Below are 9,868 nucleotides of genomic sequence, written 5' to 3'. Positions count from 1 at the left end.
AGACAGGAGAGACATTCTCCCAAAGGGGATTCGACTTTCTTGGTTTACACTATTTCAGTAGGAAGGAGACCATAGCGTGGTAACTGGAAGTTTTGCTGAGGCACAAATTTGAGTCATGGCCACTGCCAGGCTGGTGCTCTGGGCAAGGCTCTCAGCTCTTGGGGGCTGGCTAGGAGGATAGAGGGGACCCAGGGACCACTTCATTCTCTGGCTGGTTTGGTCCTGTCACCTAGATCTCAGAAGTTGCATTCAGAGTAAAAGGGGTTGAAGTGAGGAACCAGCTCTGCGCCTCAGTTTCCTAGTGTGTAAAATGATTCACACTGTGTATCTCATTGCGTTGTAAGGAAACGTGAGTTAGGACAGTGCTTGACGTGCCAGAAACTCTCCATAAATGTTAGCTGTTATCATCATCGTCATCGCCACGGATTCTTGACACCTGTGAGTATATGTAGCCCAGACCCTTTTCCAGTTCCCTAAATGACAAATAAGGAATGCTTATATTGGCTTCTGGGTTTCTCCAAATGACATGTTCCATCTAGAATGCAGTGTTTCCTATGTACATCCTCACAATGCATGTTAACCAGCAATTTAAATTATCTCGAAGGCTTATCTCTCATGCAGTGGTGGTATTCATTGAGATGCCGTGTTTTTATTACCCCATGAGCTTTGCCGTGGACTCAGTCATAAGCAGAGACCAACCCAGCCGCGTGAAGGAGCAGTCCTCGGGCCGCCCCCCACCTCCACCCTCCCAAAAGCTCCCCAGAGCTGAGACTTTTGCCCAGAGCCCCAGCAGTAGGCATGATTCAAATCTGTGCCTCAGCAGAGCTGCCAGTTATCGTGCTATGGGCTCATTCCATCTGGAATTGTTTAAACTAAGTAAGTTGAAACTGTGACTGTCAGAGAGCCATCACGGTTTTTCCCAAGGTAGGTTTCACAGGACACTAGTTCCGTCGAATGTTTACAGGTGCTGAATCATTGTTGGGCTGTCAAGTGAGTTTGAGGAACATTGGCATTTTAAACAAGTTCCTTTTCTGAGGACATCGGCACCTTTCGCATGCCAGCTTTCTGAGTCTGTGAGGGAGGGACGGGTAGGCTCTTCCTCGAACTTATTTGACCAGCTACTCTTTTTTGTGTGGGGCATGTTCTATCGCAGTGCTTTCCAAACCTTCACCTGCACATGGTTCACCTGGGAGCTTAGTCAGGTGCAGTTTCCGACTCAGAAGATCTCGGGAGGAGCCTGAGATCCTGCATTTCTACCAGGCTCCCAGGTCGCGGGGATGCTGCTGGTCCACAGACCACACTTTGAACAGTGGGGTTTGAGAAGATATTTCTGAAAGGTGTGTGCTGTGTTCCCTACCCCAGGGGCTGCTGTGACCTCCCCGTCACAGCCTTAACACCTGCTCAAGGGCTCGGATCCTGTGAAAAGTGAGCTGGGCCCTGAGCTGGAGTGGAAGCTCGTGAGAGCAGAGAGTTCCATCTGTTTTGTTCCCAGCTGTATGTGCAGAACCTAGAGATGTACCTGGATCGCAGAGGGGCTCAGTCATACCTGCGGAATGATGGTGTTACTAGGGAAACTCAGCAAAGATGCCCGTTTCCAGGGATTTTCTGAAACATGCTGTGCTGAGTTGTGGTGGATTTGAGTTTTTAAGTGGTCTGAGATTGCTGCAAACTCACCAAAGAGTTTGAAAACCATCCAAAGCATCTCTTTCTTAAGCTCATACATCTGACTGGGCCAACATCTAGGTGAGTCCTCCACCTGTGATGCACAGTTGCTTTTCTTGTTATGGGAGCTTCAGCCCATGTGGCCTCCAAGAACTCATGAAGAGTGAGTGCTTCCCGCTCTGGCATTCAGGGCTGTGAGCTACAGGCGGGCCAGTATCTCCAGAACGAAGCACCTTCTGTGAGATGGGACCAAAGTAGCCCAGGCCGAATTCATGGGCAACTTATTAAACCAGGTTCACGGATTTGGCCTCAATCTTGTTCTGATGTTCTCATTACGGGTCCAGGCAGGGAGCCGAATTCCTTGCTCTTCAATGGTTTGTTTGTTTGTTTGTTTGTTTTGATCTGAGAGAATAGGAGAAGCTATTTCTTACCATGGTAACTGCTCAGTGAGATTCTTATTTATTTAATTTATTTTTTTATTGAAGTATAGTTGACTTATTATATTAGTTTCAGGTGTACCACAGAGTGATTCAGTATTTTTATAGATTATACTCCATTTTTAGTTATTATAAAATATTGGCTATATTCCCTGTGCTGTACAATATATCCTTGTAGCTTATTTTAGACATAGTAGTTTGTGCCTCTTAAACCCCTACTCTCATCTCACCCCTCCTTCCATCCCTTTTCCTACTGGTAACCACTGTGAGTCTGTTTCTGTTTTGTTATATTTGTTCATTTGTTTTATTTTTTTTTTTTTGGATTCTACATGGAATTGAAAATATACAGTACTGTCTTTCTCTGTCTGACTTATTTCACTAAGCATAATACCCTCCAGCAAGTTTCTTAAGTTGCGGAGCATAAGTCTCCTCAAAACTTCCTACCTTTGAAAAACTTATGATCTTTTTTAGGGAGCTAGGCTCTCAGTACATGAACTGTGCAGTCAGTGACCAATGGGAAGGGAAGTACAGTGGGTGCTTTTCAGTGGTTTCTGAGCTGGGGCAATTCGGGACGGCTTCTCAGAGAAGCGAAAATGAGCTGAGTCTTCAAGTGGGTGGATAACAGGGCAGGATAAAGGAAGAGTGTGAGAGTGTGAAGATGAAATTTCACAAGCATTTTTTGGAAGACAGTGACTAGAGTAGCCTGCCTAGAAGAAAGTCTGATGTGTTGTGGATAGAAAAGCAAATTGGAAGCAGAGTGTAGAAGGCCTTGAATGTCAGGCCATGGGGGCTGGACACCTGGACCCATCTCTTTAGAACTGGAGTCCAGTTCAGGCAGCCACGAAGCAGTCACAGAAAGGCAGGCTCCTCCTGAATGAAGCCAAGTCTGGGTCACCAGACTGATAGGGAGCAAGAGGGTTTGACCACTAGGTACAGTGGTACGGCATGTGCACTGCACAAGAGCACCTGGGCAAGGGAGCAGGTTCTCACTCATCAAGCTATGCACCCTGGCATGGGGCTGCCTTCTTCTAGAGGGGCCCTCCATCCAGTGTTCATAAAGTCACTCCTATAAGCTGGCAGTGGTCTGATCCTCTAAAGCCACAGCCATGGGTGTTTTCTCCTCACGGCAAGGCATTTTCTCAGAGCAGCCAGTCGTGTACGTTCCCAGGGTGTCCCAGGGAGGGCGCTGCTCAGCTTTGCACAGGACGACAGAGCCCAGAACACAGAGCTGTTCTGAGAATGCAGCTAGAACTGGAGCAAGCCAGTTTTCTGCTCCTGGGCAGACAGACCAGCGAGCAAGTGGTCTGTAATTGTCCCCTTCAACCGAATTTAACCAAATCTTACTGCGAGGACGACTTACTGCTCCCAAGCAGGAAAGGAGTGAGGACAGAGCATCTGCAGCCCTAAAGATTCTGAAGTTAGGACCAGCAGCCCTCTGTCCTGAGGGGTCTGGGCGGAGACTTGCTTGCTTCCCAGAGGCCAGCAGTTACCAGCTGGGCAGGAGTGAACATCACATATGCAGACGAAACAGAGAGACACAGAGGGCTCTGAAGATGGGAGAGCCGGTATGTCTCACCAGGGCCACTGCTGGCCTTTTGGTTCCCAAGTCCCTGTGACAACCAGGAACTTTCCCCTGCACGATTCAAAGGCTCTCTAAGGAGGGTTGAATCACCCCCAAATGAGAACTGAGCTAGCATCATGTGGATAGAGGCAAGGGTCCCAGCCTCAGTCAAAGGCTGCTGCATGGGCAACGCCACTACCTCCCACCAGGTCCTTGGCTGGCCTCCTCAGAAGAGTGAGTTTACTCACTGGGACACAACCCCCAGCAAGGAGGGGGTTCCCCCAGTTATTTTCAGGGAGGTGAACCCAATGGCAAATCACCACTTAGATAGAGAAGGTCATGTGTGGCTTTGGTTGTTTACTGTTCCTTTGCCTTATTTTCACGTTTTATCACATTCTTTTTTTTTTTTAATTTTAATTTTTATTTATTTTTGGCTGCGTTGGGTCTTCGCTGCTGCGCGCAGGCTTTCTCTAGTTGTGGCGAGCAGGGGCTACTCTTCGTTGCGGTGCGTGGGCTTCTCGTTGTGGTGGCTTCTCTTGTTACGGAGCACAGGCTCTAGGGTGCGCAGGCTCAGTAGTTGTGGCGCACGGGCTTAGTTGCTCCACGGCATGTGGGATCTTCCCAGACCAGGGCTCAAACCCGTGTCCCCTGCACTGGCAGGCAGATTCTTAACCACTGCACCACCAAGGAAGTCCCTATCACATTCTTATGAATGTTTAAACGATGTATTGTTTCATCTTGCTCGTTTTGGAATGTTAGAAAAAGATCATATCCTAGGTGAGCTACATTTTTTTAAAATTCAAAGCTATGTTTGTGAGATTCTTTTGAGTTGATGCAAATAGCTGTAGTTCATTCATTTTCACATTCTCGTTACAGGTCTCCCAGTGCACGTGTGCAAGAGTCTCTCCAGGTATGTATTTAGGAATGGAATTGATAGGTCATAGAGTTAGCAAATTTTCAACTTCACTATGCAGTACCAAATCATTTTGCAAAATGATTGTGGATTTCATACATAGTTATTTCATATTTATATATGATTATTTTAATATTTAAAGTCCTTGAAGATCTAAATCTGGTGTACTTTGTTTCTGCTGCCTCTGGCCCAAAGTGGTTTGACTTCTTATGTTTTGGTTTCTTAAATTTTATTAAGAGCTTATATTTTGTTGATCTTAATCTGTGGAAATCCTAGAAACCCTAAACGAGGAAGCTTTTCTCCATAGCAGAATTGTATTGGCATTTGCTGAGAGTCAGAGAGTCAGTGTTACCCAGCTTATACTTTAGCCCCCCTATAGAATCCCAGACTTAATCTCTTCACCTTGTTACTTAGCTTTGATTTTTGGTTTTAATATCAGCATTTGCCAGCAGGGCAACACTACCTTTCTCCCATACTTATCACTTATCACTGTGAGTTCAGACCTTTGGGAAAGGGTGAGTGTGGGTGTGGAAGAGTCATACATCCCTTCTCGCAAGCCTGGGAATGAAATAAAAGGTATGTTTTATCAGGTTGTGTTCATTTCATAGCAGTGGAGACTCCATAGCATGTAGTTCTCCATAGTGCCAGAAATGCTTTTTAACACTTCACTGTTGGATTCTATTAACAGGGAATTTTGGTGTAGATGGTCAGGATAGAAACTATCTGGTCTTCACAATCATCTCTACCTCCCAAACACCTTTAGGCAATACCATTTGTTTCCTTTGTATTTCTTTGGCCTTTCTCTGAATCTGCAGCATCTTTGGTGTGCGAATTTTTCCCATGATAAGAAAATCTCTTCAATTTTTTTCAGCTCTTTGGTTTCTGTTTTACCCTCTCCAGAGAATAAATCTATAAGCCTGCACTGTTCAGTATGATAGCCACTAGCTCCATGTGGCTATTTAAATTTAAATTAATCAAAATTAAATGAAATTAAAAATTCAGTTCTCAGTGAAAAATCTCAAAAGAGAAAGGTGTTCCAAGTGACTCCGTTCAGCATGTTGATGGATTTCTTTGAGGCCAGCTCACCACTCTTTGGTGTAGCTGCTCACCTCATTCTAATCAACCCCAGTAGAGAAGGGAGTTGGGGGCTGGGGGTAGATCACAGAACACAAAGCAGGGCAGGAGAGGTGAGTGTACTGCCTTAGAGGGAGCAGGGAGACAGTGGTGGGCATTTCTAATATCCTCCATGACTTCATTTGGTTCTCAAGAAAATCCTGGTACATTATGACCCCTGTTTAAGCCCCCTTTTAAAAGATGAAGAAACTGAGAATCTGAGAAGTGAGTTGACCAAAGATGCAGAGCTATGAAGTGTAAAGCTACACACACACACACACACACACACACACACACACGATTTATAGAATAATCCTTTTCCCACTTTCCTACCGAACGTCTTTGTGTGTTCCTCTGACTTTCAGTGTATAGTACTAAAAGGCTTCCCGTAGATGTAGCCTCAGAATCCAGTCCTGCCTTCCCACCCCTGCTTCCTAAGTCAGACTCCTTGCTCTAAGACTGAGGTTACCCACACCCTCCACATTCTAATAAGTATAATTTTCCAGTTTTACATGGTAGCTAGTTTCTTAGTAATTCTTGAGCAGAATTCAGAGAGAAAACTAGGATCCTTTCTTGTCTGGGATTTGGACTTTCTGGAGAGCCCAGGGCCCCTTTGACAGTGAAGTCTGCCATCGTTTCATAGCTTGAAATTTGCAAAGTTGCCACTCATGACCATTTATTTCTTCCTGGAATCTTTCTCTCCAATGAGGCAGACCTTGGTTATGGCTTTGTGGCACATAAGACTAGATTTTCCATAAAAGTGACTGAACTGAATGTGTCCATTTGTATAGACCCGGGAACTCTTCGTTAAAACAATTAAGTAGCACAAAAACAAGCAATACTAAACAATGTGAAAGGGCTACACAAAATATAAACATTCAGGTTGGAAGTCTTTTTCCAAAATCCTAAACTATTACCACTCACATGGATAATATATATATATATATATATATATATAATCAGATAAACTAATTATGATGCTTCAGTAGATCAGAGAAGGAGCAGGACTCCTCAGCCCCTGCCTTTCCTCCAACTTTTCTGTCAAGGAATTGGAAAGAGAGACTAGACATTGATAAAGGGTGGATTAGATATTTAGTTTCATTAAACATACTGGTCTGGATAAGTTAGAGCTGAGGAGAACGGGACCATGCCAGTGAGATCAATTATCCACAGGCAGTGACCTCCTGGGACCTTAAAGACCAGGAGAGGGGCCAAAGAGCCAGAGACAGGAGGCTGCCACCCCTACAATCCTGAATTTTCCAATGCTGAAGGTGAGCTCATAAACTTGACAACAGAAGCAGACAAGGAGCTAGGAGCCCTGGACATCCATGGTCCCAGTGGAGCTTCATTTGGGGGCCATGTAATGTTGCACCAGCAAAGGAGAAGCAGTCTGGGGGTTCTCACTGATTGCAGACTCCAACATGAATCACCACTGGGATGTAGCAACCATGAGCTAATGTGACCTTCAGCCGCATCCACGGAACTATGGTGTTTCCAAAAGAGAGCACAGTGACTCCCCACACCCGCCCCCAGACTTAGCGACATCTGAACCACCGAGTCATCCTCTGTTGATGCTGATATTGTATAAAGAAGAGTTTCATATGACATTTACGCTGGGCAACAGGGTCTGTGCTTTGATTTTGGTTTTTTATCGCAATGAAATAAACATCCCGGGGCCCTAGAGACAGTGGCTCTTCTCTTTGATCTTAATCAAGCGTTGTATCAAGGAACATTCTGTTTTTTCCCCACTGCTGCTCCCTTCCATCTGAAGGTAGGCGTCCCCAACTGAATGGATGGGCCTGGGCCCCAGAGCCAGTGTGGCTTGTTGATGATGAGCATATAGGACAGAGGAAGGATATGTCTCAGCTTATAAACAAGCCTCTGGGAACTTAGCCAATCGACTGCATCAATCAGGGAAAGTGCCACCCACCCCGCATCCCATTTTTTGACACACTAGAAGGCAGATTTCCTAACAATCAGGGCTGTTTAAAAGTGAAATCGGCTGTCTTGGGAAAGAGTGAATTCCTCATCATTGGAAATGTGCAAGAGCAGAGTGTGGGTGACCCTTTGAAAATGAACGTGGATCGAGAAAAGGCTTGGCAGAGATGATGCTGGGCCCTCCTCCAAACTAACACCATGATCTTACATTTAGACCACCCTGCTTTTTGCTGGTGATAAAATTTTCCAAGTAGCTTGATCCTCCCCGTTTGGAGTTAGCAGTCCCCTCTGAATTACAGTGTTAGGATTCTGAATCCATTTTAAAATAAAAAGTCTTTGCAGACGTTCCTTTACCTCTCTCCATCACTATCGGTGTAACCCTCAGTCCCTCTGCTATGACCACCTGAATTCATAAGAAGGGAGAGACTGCCCTCTTGGATTTTCTGGATTTCCGGGTCCAGTAGAAGGACACCATGGTGTTCCCTCTGGCCTCCTCTCTAATCCCCATAGCCTTTTTGGCAAAGCGATGGAAAAAACACTTCATAAGGAGTGTGAACAGATTGCCGTGGGAGCCAACCTGTGATCATTCTCTCCTCACCTGCTTCCCAGCCAGCTCAGTCCAAATGCCTTTGAAGCGAGAGCATGAATTTCTCTAATTTAGGGCAATTATAGGATTTACAAATTAAACATATTCCCAGTGGTTTCCCTGGCAACCATCTCTGAATCACACAATGAGATAAAACTATTGTTCTATTTAATAGAGTCCACTGTTAAGAGAAGTCCAGCTATAATTCACAACGTGTACCCACCTGGTGTGGGCAGAAACAACACTGGGCGAGGGGGCAGGAGACCTATATGCAGGCTCCAGTCCACGGGGGTCAGGTCCAGAACAGGAAGACATCCCGAGACCCTGGTGACAGCGCCCCAGCAAAGCAGAGGGGTCTGAGCAGGGCGAGGAGAACGAAGACTCAGGTGCTTCTGAGTGAGTGGAAATGAGCACAGAACAGTTTGAGGCGAGGAGTCTATGTGAACGATGATGAGGTGTAGTAGGGTCCGGTGCAGAGCAGGCTTATGCAGTGGCGCAGGGCTCAGGCGGTGCTTAATGCAGCAGGGCCAGGCCAGGCAACCCAGCAGTCTTGGGCAACATACTTCATTACGCTGCTAGCCTCGGTGGGGTCTGGGAGGGCCAGCCAGCAGGAGGGCATTCAGTTCGCAGCTTCTTACCTGTACGATAGAGACTTGAGCCATATCCCTTTCAAGCCCCCTTCTAGCTCTTCTGGGTAGTAGGACTTATCTGGTACTGGAACAATTTAAAAAAATAGTCATACTTATAGTCAGATAGAGATGAAAATAGCAGCTTTATTGGTGGTCATGTTGGAGCACTTCAACTGGACCTACAACCAAATGACCTTCAAAGTGGCACAACCCTGACCGAGTCTGGACCTGCACGTGGGCAGAATTGGGGCTACGGCTCAGACACACGAGAGCGTGCAGCTTGCCTCAAACCCATGAATTCTGGAGAAAGACGTGTCCCCCTTGACTGTGGACTGGGATCCAACTGTTCTTCCTAAAGGGAAGCAGAACCAGTGAAAAAACTCTCCATCCAGCGCACAGCCAGCCTAACAAGGAGAGCCCACGTTTCAGGACGCTTCTCCAATCTCACCAGAAAGAGAAGTCTTTCCCTCCCCTGGGAAGAAATGAAGGAGAGGGAGAAAGATGGGTGTGAGCTAGCTCTCCAGTACCCCAAAGAGGGCAGAGATTCCTGTTTTGCGGACTGGCAAGAATGCCGGAGGGGAGAAAAGGATTCCCTAACACAGGGCCAGAGGGTGTTGAGTGAAATACTAGAGGCACGTAGCTGGCTCCTGGTGGACGCACTTCGCCTCTTCTTGCTTCCCAGACAAAAGACGTCTGGCCACCTGCACCCTTGTGTGTGCACGGAGAGCCTGCAGCTCCCAGCAGCTGCCACCCATACACGGACAAGTCAAAGTCCCTTTGAAAATTAAAATCTGCAATAAGACACGTCATTTCCGTCCAATGACAGGTTTGAGTAGAGTGGCGCTATTGAGTTATTGAATTTTTAAGGGTATAACATTTTTTTTTTTAGTTTTCCAGTATTTCTCACTATGACTGAACTGTAGAGTTTCATAACGTTCCTTGGCAAAGAAGGAGAGCGTGTCAGCATGCATTTTGCAAAGTCCCTTGTTGCCAGTCTTTCTGAACTGTCACCAGTGGGAGATTCATCCC

General features: G+C 46.2%; 1 protein-coding gene across 4 annotated transcripts in view; it reads left to right on the top strand.

Annotated features, from left to right (window-relative positions):
- Positions 1–375: 375 nt before the first annotated feature.
- The window catches only part of DIRAS3 (DIRAS family GTPase 3), a 44,685-nt gene continuing 35,192 nt past the window's right edge, over positions 376–9,868 (top strand). For 3 of the 4 annotated variants that reach the window (XM_036859984.1, XM_036859958.1, XM_036859965.1), the window contains exons 1-2: positions 376–438; positions 4,537–4,570. The gene's annotated coding sequence lies outside the window, so the exon portion shown is untranslated. Of the gene's footprint in view, positions 439–4,536; positions 4,571–5,116; positions 5,150–9,868 lie in introns of those variants that run through there. The other variant, XM_036859976.1, reaches the window with a different exon arrangement.

This window comes from Balaenoptera musculus, chromosome 1 (assembly GCF_009873245.2).
Source record: "Balaenoptera musculus isolate JJ_BM4_2016_0621 chromosome 1, mBalMus1.pri.v3, whole genome shotgun sequence".
NCBI classification, from domain to species: domain Eukaryota; kingdom Metazoa; phylum Chordata; class Mammalia; order Artiodactyla; family Balaenopteridae; genus Balaenoptera; species Balaenoptera musculus.
The sequence above is the reverse complement of the archived record's forward strand: the minus strand, read 5'-3'. Positions and strand labels throughout refer to the sequence as shown.